The 10,263-nt window shown below is 43.6% G+C and overlaps 1 protein-coding gene across 2 annotated transcripts in view; it reads right to left on the bottom strand.

The window, feature by feature from the left end:
• The window catches only part of LOC101855581, a 76,604-nt gene extending 66,768 nt beyond the window's left edge, over nt 1-9,836 (bottom strand). Inside the window, exon 1 of one of the 2 annotated variants that reach the window (XM_005103207.3) lies at nt 9,707-9,836. The gene's annotated coding sequence lies outside the window, so the exon portion shown is untranslated. Of the gene's footprint in view, nt 1-9,597; nt 9,673-9,706 lie in introns of those variants that run through there. The other variant, XM_013085291.2, reaches the window with a different exon arrangement.
• Between the last annotated feature and the right edge of the window lie 427 nt (nt 9,837-10,263).

Genomic DNA, 10,263 nt, shown 5'->3' with positions numbered 1-10,263 from the left:
CCCCCCCCCCCCCCACACACACAAACAATAGTGATAAACGCTTTACCCATGCCCAGGCTACAGCAGAATAAATCCCTCTCGCCAAACGCTAACAATTAACAAGTAGGAATCAAGGGGAGCTCACTCATCAGAGACCAGTAAAGCCCAGCAACATGGCATATTAAGCGCTCTGTACAATCTGCATGGCTACTCCGTATGCAAATCGAATCAAAAAGACTAAGACATAAATTGCCTCCCATGCTTCATTAAAATGCAAATGTATGACGTCTCCAAAGAACGTCTCGCCAGAGAACCGCAGACTTCTCAGGTCACAGGCGACGCGTAGACCCAAGACTGTCAGATCCAACAAAGGTAGAAAGAGCACATGAAAGAAGGAGGACTCCCCCCCCTCCCCAACCCCTAAGCACAACAATAACAATAAAGAAAGCAACTATAATAATACGGATGGGATTATAAAAGGGCTGCAGCTAGAGAGGAGATTTTCAATACCGAAGAAGCCGTAGCTTATTTTTTTTCCCAAACTGCCCCCCCCCCCAATAAAAAGAAGGTGGTGGGGTGAGCGAAGGGGGAGGAGAAAAAGGAAAAGGAGACGAGCTATTATAACAATAGAAGCAGCAACAACAATAACGACAAAAAACCAAAACCAAAAACAAACAACAGTAACAGCAATAAAGACAAATGCAACAGTTGGCTCTACAGCAAGGAAGCGCAAGTTGGAACAAAAACGTCGGAAAGCATGCAATCAATTTTCCTTCTCTATCATTCACTCAAAAAAATATTAAAAATACAAAGATTTAAAAGAATCCCCGAAAACAAGCAAACTCACATATCACCAACCTTAGCAACTAAGGCAATGGGGCGGGGTAGAGTGGTGTACCTAGTTTAATATTATGCAAACTACGCCCCACTCTTTTCGATTGCATCTAGCGATAACGTTTAACGTGGCCGTCTCAATCACTCGAGAAAACAATTGTTTCAGACATACAATTACCCCAGTCAGTAGAACTAATTTTCTCGAGCCAAGCAAACGAGTTCTTTTCTCTCGTCATCCTTTTATACAATTATACGAACTTCTTAAACTTGTATTCTGTCCAGCATCATTGTCTCCCCCCACCCCACCCCTCTCTCTCTCTCTCTCTCTCTCTCTCTCTCTCTCTCTCTCTCTCTCTCTCTCTCTCTCTCTCCCACATTCTCTCTTTCTTTCGTTTATTTCTCTGTCTGTCTGTCTGTCTGTCTGTCTGTCTGTCTGTCTGTCTGTCTGTCTGTCTGTCTGTCTCTTTCTCTCTCTCTCTCTCTCTCTCTCTCTCTCTCTCTCTCTCTCTCTCTCTCTCAACCCATCTCTTTCTCCATGTGTCTTTCTTATTCTGTCTATGTGTATGTGTGCCAATTTGTTTGTTTTTCTGTCTGTCTGTCTGTCTCTTCCTTTGTCTCATTTCTTAGATAATGTTCATATGCACACACTCGCCCACAAACACACAGAAACATAGATACAAATACACACAGGCGACGGAGAAAAAGAGATAATGAGAGAACGAGAGAAAGAGAGAGAAAGAAAAAAAGAGATAGCGAGAGAGCGAGAGAGCGAGAGAGCGAGAGGGCGAGAGGGAGAGATAGCGAGAGAGAGAAAGAGAGAGAGAGAGAGAGAGAGAGAGAGAGAGAGAGAGAGAGAGAGAGAGAGAGAGAGAGAGAGAGAGAGAGAGAGAGAGAGAGAGAGAGAGAGAGAACGCATGGAATTATTTCGCATAGACATTTAAAGACGCGCTCACAAAGTGCTGCATTCAGCTAAAGGCTTGTCTCCCAGGGAAACGATAAATTATGAGCTGCTGCCTCCGGCTAAGGTCAAAGGCTACATTCCGGAAAGAGGCGCACTTCTACAATAACATCTTGTTCATCTTGTTACACTAGACCTCCGCTGTCCTTTAGAGACTACTTATCGTGTTTCCACGCATCCGCACACCTCTGGGCGTCTTCCACTCCCTTGCATAGCGCTAGCAGCTACCCATAAATCCCAAGAACACGAGCCGAAAGCCCAATCCCACAGAGGGAGAAAGGACGAGGAATACACGAAGGTCCTTTGTTGTGGGGTCTGACTTATCCACAATTCAGTTACTCTTTCCTCTGCCCCCCTCACGCTCTCTGCTCACACAAACAAAGAAATATTTATGCCCGAGCGCGTGGGCGTGCTCTTTCCATTGCTCACTTCTGGGGCTCCGCGTATGAAAACATTGACTCAGATCATGGCGGAAAGTCATAATAACTATTCTTTTTTTCATACCGGAACCGTATTCCACAGCGTTCGTGGTATATGTTATTGCAAGAAAGCACCCCCTCCCTCTTTCACAACCAGGCCCCTGAATCATCACACACAAGCTGGTTATTCGAATAAGCTAACGACTCTTTTTTCAGTATTGAATACATGTACAGAGATATGCAATAAGTACGGCATAGTAAGCACATCGCACAGACATTCGGAACATAAGTTGGACAGTACAGTCCTACGCATTCATCTCCAGACATATAAATACACAGAACTGAAGAATATATTGATCTCCAGGAACATCAAGGCAGGCTATTGTTTTGTATCTTTCAGACAAGACCGGTGATAAGAACCAACGTTTTGATGTCGCTAAATGTACGCACAATAACTCGAGACCGAAGGCAAAAATGATGCAGTATCGGTGTCTTTTACAACTCGGCTTGGTTATTTAAAGGATGGGACCTCCGATTTAACGTACGACTCCTTTGGGCCGAGTTAAGTATGCAGACAGCCTTGAAAACACCATAAATCAACCCACATTAAATTATTATTCGCCATTTGGGTATTCGAACAAGCGTTAACAACACCATACCCACACATGATACTAACAGTAGTTACGGCCTGCCCCAAGACGGGGAAGTCTCCATCTCCCATCAGAGGTTTCTCAAAGAGGAAGGCAGTTTATTCGACCAGCGAATGCCTCTTAACTTATGCCATGTCATCTTATGTTTCCCACAGGTCACTCTTTACATTGGTATCTCATTTTAATTAAACACATGGGATGACAAGCATTAGGATCAAAGGCAGCTTGTTCTAGAAAAGAACAACAAAACTGAAGTCGAAATGCCATCAATGCAGAAAAATATGGCAAGATTTGCCGTGAACTTATTGCATTTCTCCGTAAAATAGGACAAGTGTAGATTCTGCGTGTTGTGAGTGGGTTTTCTCTTGATACCCAAGAACTCGTATAAGGAGAGCGCAAGCACCCCTGGCACGCCCTTGATAAATAAAAGACAAATACAAACCCCGACAGAGCTAAGAGGATTAGGGAATACAACCTCTTCATACGTTGAAATCTCCGAGAAATCTTGAAGGCTTTCGTAACGGACGTCAAATTTGACACGGATGTTGGGGCAAATAACCCCCTGCGCACAAGGATACATCGGTCTTCCATGAATTCTGAGGAGGAGTAAGGATTACCATATCCACAGTTCATATCCTCGGAAAACTTCCCATTGTCCCGCAAAACAAGAAAAAAGCACCAGGCACACACAAATACCGCAGGGAAAAGAGAGACTCTCCAAGTGCAGAAAGCTCATTAAGAAAAGGCTCGTAGCACAATCAGAGATTTGGGTTCTTCTTGCAACAAACAATGAGCAGTTTTATCACAAGAAGCATGTCCAAGGCTGACAATGCACCCAACGCGAAGCAGACGTTTCGCTGACAAGCTCACGCTCACAATGGAACCTGGAGGGATCTGATAATCATGGACTGAGCTGAGAAGGTCGGAGGGCTATAAGATGCTATCTGCACCATCACCCGCTCGCCCAGCTGCACATGGCGCGGGCTCCAACTGGATTTATGGGAGCTGTCGACTGAGAAAAAATGGAGTTTACGGAGGAAATCGTCGATGGCGGTAGTGAAATCGGGTGGAGCTGAGTTCAGCTAACTTTTGTCTACGATAAGTTGTCTCGAAAACGGCCATAATTTGCCAGGAACAGATTAGAATAATAGCTAAGTTTTTATAAGAGATTCACACCCTACAAGATACAAACAGGTTATTTGAAAGATTTAACACTACGTCCTGACTTAACGTAAAATAAAATAAAGGACTAAGTATTATCTTCTCCCTTTCCAGAGCACGGCTTTTAACATCCCCATGCAGCAACATTTTGCCCCTTTCCATTTCGGCCTGTTTCTATTTTTGCCATAACCTTCGCTCGTGGCGCCGCTAGCCCAGGCCCACCTGTAACCCTGCTCGTATTAGTTCCATGCTTCCGAAGAAAACAAACTCATGGCAGAAACCAGCCTTGTGTAGCTAGCTAGCTCCCCCGTGCGAGAGGGGAGATGTAAATGTCAAATTCACGACTCACTCTCTGGGTTATAGGGACATCATGGTTATATCATACAGGGAACCGATGCAAAAATCAACTATTTGAAAAAAAGCTTGTGTTATGGGCCTTATAGAAGAATCTCTGACCTTTTGAGTTTTGTAATACCATCGGAAAAGAGCAATGAATTCCAGCTGAGCTGCATTCTGTTTGCGCGTGGTCTTTCATCGGTTTGCATTGTGGGACTATTGACTCTTAAGCGTGTTTACACGATCAATGACAAGAAAAATACACAAAAAGACAGGCAGCACAGACAACAAGTTAGCAAGCTGGCTAAACAGACAGACAGACAAACAAAGTGGGAAGAGTAGAAGAAAGTGGAAGGAAGAAAAGATCGAAGTACTGACTCCATTCTTTCGTTCTCATCCTCAGAGACCGATGGTACCGGGTATGCAAGAGGACTGACGTCAACAAAGGGGAACAATGCAATGTTTGCCAAACACTCACAGCAGACGACATCACAGACTCGTCTGCTTTGAACCGAAAACTCGAGTACCTGAATGGAAGCGATGTTCAGCATAAGACGAGAACGAAGAGCCCAGACTTTGTCTGTGATTCACACTATAAACAAATCACAACGCACGCACGCTGCAGCCATTATGCACAAAAACAGTGTTGTAGACATTTTATTTTTAGCTAACTCCAGCACATTCCATGTCCGGAGGGATAACACGCTCTTCATCTTCTAGTTTTAGTAAAAACTTTACTGCACTTGCAATACAATAAGGGGATATAAGTGCCGAAGATTAGAGGTGTTACAAGAGAGTAACAAACAAAAAAGAAGGAGGATAGATAAGGACGGTAGATGTTTTATGAGAAAGGAGGCGTAAACCACACCGGAGCACCCATCTACTACCCGCCGCTCTTCATAATTTCCGTGGGAGAACAGTTGCTGTTCTCCTTATCACCACTCTTTGAAAGTCATTTTATTTACATTATATGGAGAGTTTAGAGTAAAACCGCCAAGTAATGAAACGGAAACTTAATGTTCTAACGATAAAATGAAGAAATTTACACTCTTTTGTTGTCTGGACACGCTAAAGCCATGATAACGATCGAGCAATTCTTTTCACACAGGCCGGAAAAATCGTACTTCCTGCCCTCACAAATTTTATGAATTTTACACACTGCAAACGATTAATAATAAAAACCTAGATGAATAGAAGGGTGATAAAAAGGGACAGAGTCTTCACTGTAAACGCTTCAAAGAACAGGGGGGGCGCTCCTCGCTCTGAGAACACGCCTAGGAGATGAGAGATAGTGCACAGAACTGCCTGAGGAAACTTGAGACAGGAAGGGGGACCGTTCGAGCCATGAGCGTCCCACGCGACCAAAACAGACCCGGCTCTCAGATAGGCTAGAGATTTCGATAAGACGTTCCCTCAAGCATTTAGCTATGGCTAAAAGATGGTTTACGTTGGGTAAACGAGTGACTGATCAGTCGGGTAAGCATGATCGGGCCGGACAGGACATAGGACTGACCACTACAAAAATATCAAAAGGAAATTCATCCAGGTACGTGAAAATTATCCCATCGCATAATCGCTGATTTGTTGCCTGTTCTGTAGTGCTGTAGTTAGTTGTATGCTCCCACAGACATCATTTAGATACTTTTGGAGGCGGTACTCTTTTCTTTCGCCATCATAAAAACTATCACGGCATTTTCCAAACAAGAGAGACACGGATGTTGTAAACTTGCCATATTCCGTTCTAATGTATAAAAAGAAAGCGATTCACGTGCTGAAGGAGTCTCGTTATCGTTGTTACTACTATTCGGGAAGGAAATAAGGTTGTTTTGTTGTTAATTCGACCAAAGAAAACGCACCGATACAATTACATGAAACCAGAAGAAACCACGCAAACGTTCCCTCCATGTCTAGAAGTTAAGAAAATCTTGACCGACATATTTTCCCCGCAGCAACATAGATCCCGTCGTGTAGCAGATAACGGAAGAAGAATGCTGCCAATCAAATTTTTAAAAAGTTTGTATTCTATTCCCTAGAAATCGAATCTCCTGCAGCAAATCAGACACCAGTAACCAAGCAATTATCTCGTATTTGAACGTCATAATACGAGCATGTCCAGACAACACGCTGCCGTCACCATTATCATGTTTTCAAAACATTGGTATACGTCTGCTCCCTAAATGAGATTTTCTTTTTGTATTTTCTTAGCTGAACAACTATAAGCTATACAATATTAATCATTTTTCAGAATAGTGCATAGACTTGAATAAATGATATCCAAGATCGTGTTCTGTCATAACCTCGGCTCTTTGCTCTCTCTCTATAAAAACTTTGATGCATATTTAAACGTGCGCACCACGGGCGCCCACATGAAGGATACAACACCAGTCTCACTATTGTCGTGTGCGCGTAGTACCTTCTCTCCTTGCCCTTCATTCGGCTCCAAATTGAAGCTGGTGTTCTCCACAGTGAACCGGAATTACGCCACAGTGCACAGTCTAGGATGTTGGAGTACAATCTAGGCCTATGGGATAGCGAAGATGTCCGGAGGAAAAGAAAAAAGCAGCCTCCATCGGGAAATCCCACATCTGCCTCACAAGGCGCTCAGTTGTCCCCGGTGGAAGCACAAGCAGATAAGAGATGGAGGAAGAAAGAACCGGTTCTAATGCACACATGTTATACAGGCTTCTTTATTTATGCCATTCATCCCAGAACAGGGAAACTGAACAATGGCAGGAAGCGAACAATCCCAAGAGTAAACGAACTAGCAGCTCCTTGAAAAAAAGGATAAATAAGTAAATAAACAAACGATTTAGAGATTTAAAGAACAGACAAGGACATAGACAATGCCAGCACGAATAATTACATATTGTATGTTCTTTGTTTGAAATTACCTTCTAGCAAGAGCAAAACGCCAAACAGGTTATTTCGTAGTTGGAAAATCAAATAAATGGACACGTTAACAAACATGTGAATTGAATCAGCTATCGACACTATCGCAATCTGTAAATTTGTTCCGGTCTAGATCTCCCCCCCTCTCTCTCTCTCTCTCGCTCTCTCTCTCTCTCTCTCTCTCTCTCTCTCTCTCTCTCTCTCTCTCTCTCCCTCTCTCTCCTCTCTTTCCTCTCTCTCTCTTTTGTTAGTAGGAAAAAAGAAACGAATAACAGAACTACCCATCTTCACCTCCACAAACTGTGCAATGGTACGATTTCATTACCTGTAGTCCAGGCTTACATTCTTGTTTAGTTGTATTTATTCATCGAGGACGCGCATTTTTGTCATTGGACAACGCTTGTTTGTTTGTTTGTTTGTTTGTTTAGTATAGGGTTTTACGGCGCTCGCAACTGCATAAGGTCATATGAGCGCGTGGGATACACCTAATACCTTTTCGTTGGTAGGAAATTTTGAATTTTGCCCGGGTGGCGGCCGAAGCCTATTCTTATCGATTTTAGACCACCAAGGGATCTTTAACGTGCGCAACTTGCACACGGGCCCTCCGAGATTTTTCGCCCTTGTCCGAGAAGGCTAGGTGTAGATCTTTCCTACCAGAAGATCAGGGGTGTGGCAGAAAGACAGCAGTTAGGAGGAGCCAAGGAGTAGCAGTAGAAAGGCTGCAGAAAGAGTCAGGAGCCCAGAGGTGGGGGCAAAGGAGGTGAGGGGGTGGGGGCAGAAAGTGGAAATGAAAGCAGACAACAGAACATTGTTAGAGATCAAGAAAGGATGTGAAAGGAGACAATTTTAGAGAAGAAAATATTTTTGGTCGCTACCCGGAATCGAACCCGGGACCTTTGAATGAGAGGCCAACACCTAAACCTCTAGGCCACGAGAGCCCCCGGACAACGCTTGAATACGCGCTCTTTTGGGTCACTTTAAAAAAAGAAGGATAATTTCATTATTCCTACATATCTTTTTCCAATCTGTTTCATCGATATAAAACTAAAATTGAAAAGGCAGAAACACCATGCTATGAAATATAAATACATGTATAATATGCAAATTCGTGTTCCGATTTGTGCAGGTCGGTTCAAAATATACTACGACACTGTCGTTAGTTTGTTGCTGATCAGACATGATATGTGTCCGCTTCGTCCTAAAGAAGTTAACTACTGAAAGGACAAATAAGATTGCCCAGAAGAACCATGGTTTTGTTAGTCGTCCCGAAGAATTAATCCAGTAATTACCTTTATACATCGTAACCATTACTCGGCCAATCAATCCTCCAAGATTATAGCGTTGTACGTGCTACAAATCGTGAAAATTACGTACGTCGCGTAGAATTCGAGACAGGGAATGTGTGTATCAATGTGCAGTTGTCCAAGTGAATCTGTTGTGTGCGTGAGAGAGAGAGAGACTTTGAAAGGAGAGGGAGAGAAAGTGTGTGTGTGTGTGTGTGTGTGTGTGTGTGTGTGTGTGTGTGCGGGTGTGTATGTATGTGTGTGTGTGTGTGTATGTGTGTGTGTGTGTGTGTGTGTGTGTGTGTGTGAGAGAGAGAGAGAGAGAGAGAAAGAGAGAGAGAGAGAGAGAGAGAGAGAGAGAAAGAGAGAGAAGGGGGGAAGAAGGATTTTAAAAAGGAAGAACGGGGTGTGAAGCGAGTAAAATTATGGGGACAGAGGAACAATTGGGAAGGGGGGGGGGGGGGCATTATCATTTATGTCGTTAATATAAAAGCCGGTCCACTTCCTGTAAACATGTCCTCTTAATAACCTCCAAACTACCCCCCCCCCAATAGAAACAAGGAAAAAACAACTGTAGCCCCCAAAAAAATAATTTAAAAAAACCCTAACCAAACAAAACAAGATATAAAAAAATAGAAAAAAACATCCCAACCAAAATATTCTTTCCAGTTTGCAAATTTTGCTGGTTTATATAGGGCCTACCTTGTATTTTAGACAAACGCTCACCTGAAGTGCACCAAGACAAGACAACCGTTTTGAACCGGATAACATCGATGGGGGCGTAAAAAATTTTCATTTATCACAATAATTCAATCACAGACGGATAAATATCAAGTAAATGAAAGAACGAATGAAAAAAGGTGAGATTGAATGAAGAAAAAATATGACAAAGGCATCGTTAAGTGCACTCACGATAACACAACATTCTGCTAGACGAAAAAAAATCATGGACGATGAAAACGAAATGAACTGTGTATGCAGATTAAAAAGTCGATATTGTACTACAAAGCTACGGTTAACAGCCATTTACAGCTAAAAAAATCACTGGCATCGAGCTATCCGCACTGACACAAAATAATAATCCACACCTGGATGAAAATTAAACGACAGGAACACTATCGCACATCACAGAACGCATCCTAAACGACCAACACCTCCTGTGGTCATAGAGTGGTCAGTGAGCTAGGCTAGCTATACCGTGCGTCCAGTCCGATAGCATCGGCCCGTAGCGGTCACCTGCGTCCGAGAGAACGGGGGCCCTCAAAAGCACCTCCAGTGGACTTGGCGTGCCTCGCGAGCACCGAAATCGCCACCCCCGTCGACGCGATGGTTCAGAGATACGGGTGCCAACGGCCCGTGTATCAGGCGCCCATCTCTCGCGCAGCAATAAGCCACGGCGATTTTCTGAATGAACGCAGCGACGCCCTGCGAGCTTGGGAGGTGTGGGCGAGGCGCCATTTCGCCGTGCCTCTCTCTAATGTTTCTTTTAGATGCAGATAAATGGTGAGGAATCTATACTCACATGCCAGATCTTCCCGCTCACAGCTCTTACTAATTTCGTACCCCCACAGCTATAAAAGACCACAGCAGACCTAGGAGGATGAGAAGGACGAAATGACGGTTTCTATGGTTACCCACAGGAAATCTGCTTACGAGTGTGTGTGTGTGTGTGTGTGTGTGTGTGTGTGTGTGTGTGTGAATGTGCAAGTTTTCGAATGAACATGAGGTACGTGTATATATGTTTTGATTCCAAA

The sequence above is a fragment of the Aplysia californica genome, unplaced genomic scaffold (assembly GCF_000002075.1).
Source record: "Aplysia californica isolate F4 #8 unplaced genomic scaffold, AplCal3.0 scaffold00363, whole genome shotgun sequence".
Classification (NCBI taxonomy): Eukaryota; Metazoa; Mollusca; class Gastropoda; order Aplysiida; family Aplysiidae; genus Aplysia; species Aplysia californica.
The sequence above is the reverse complement of the archived record's forward strand: the minus strand, read 5'-3'. Positions and strand labels throughout refer to the sequence as shown.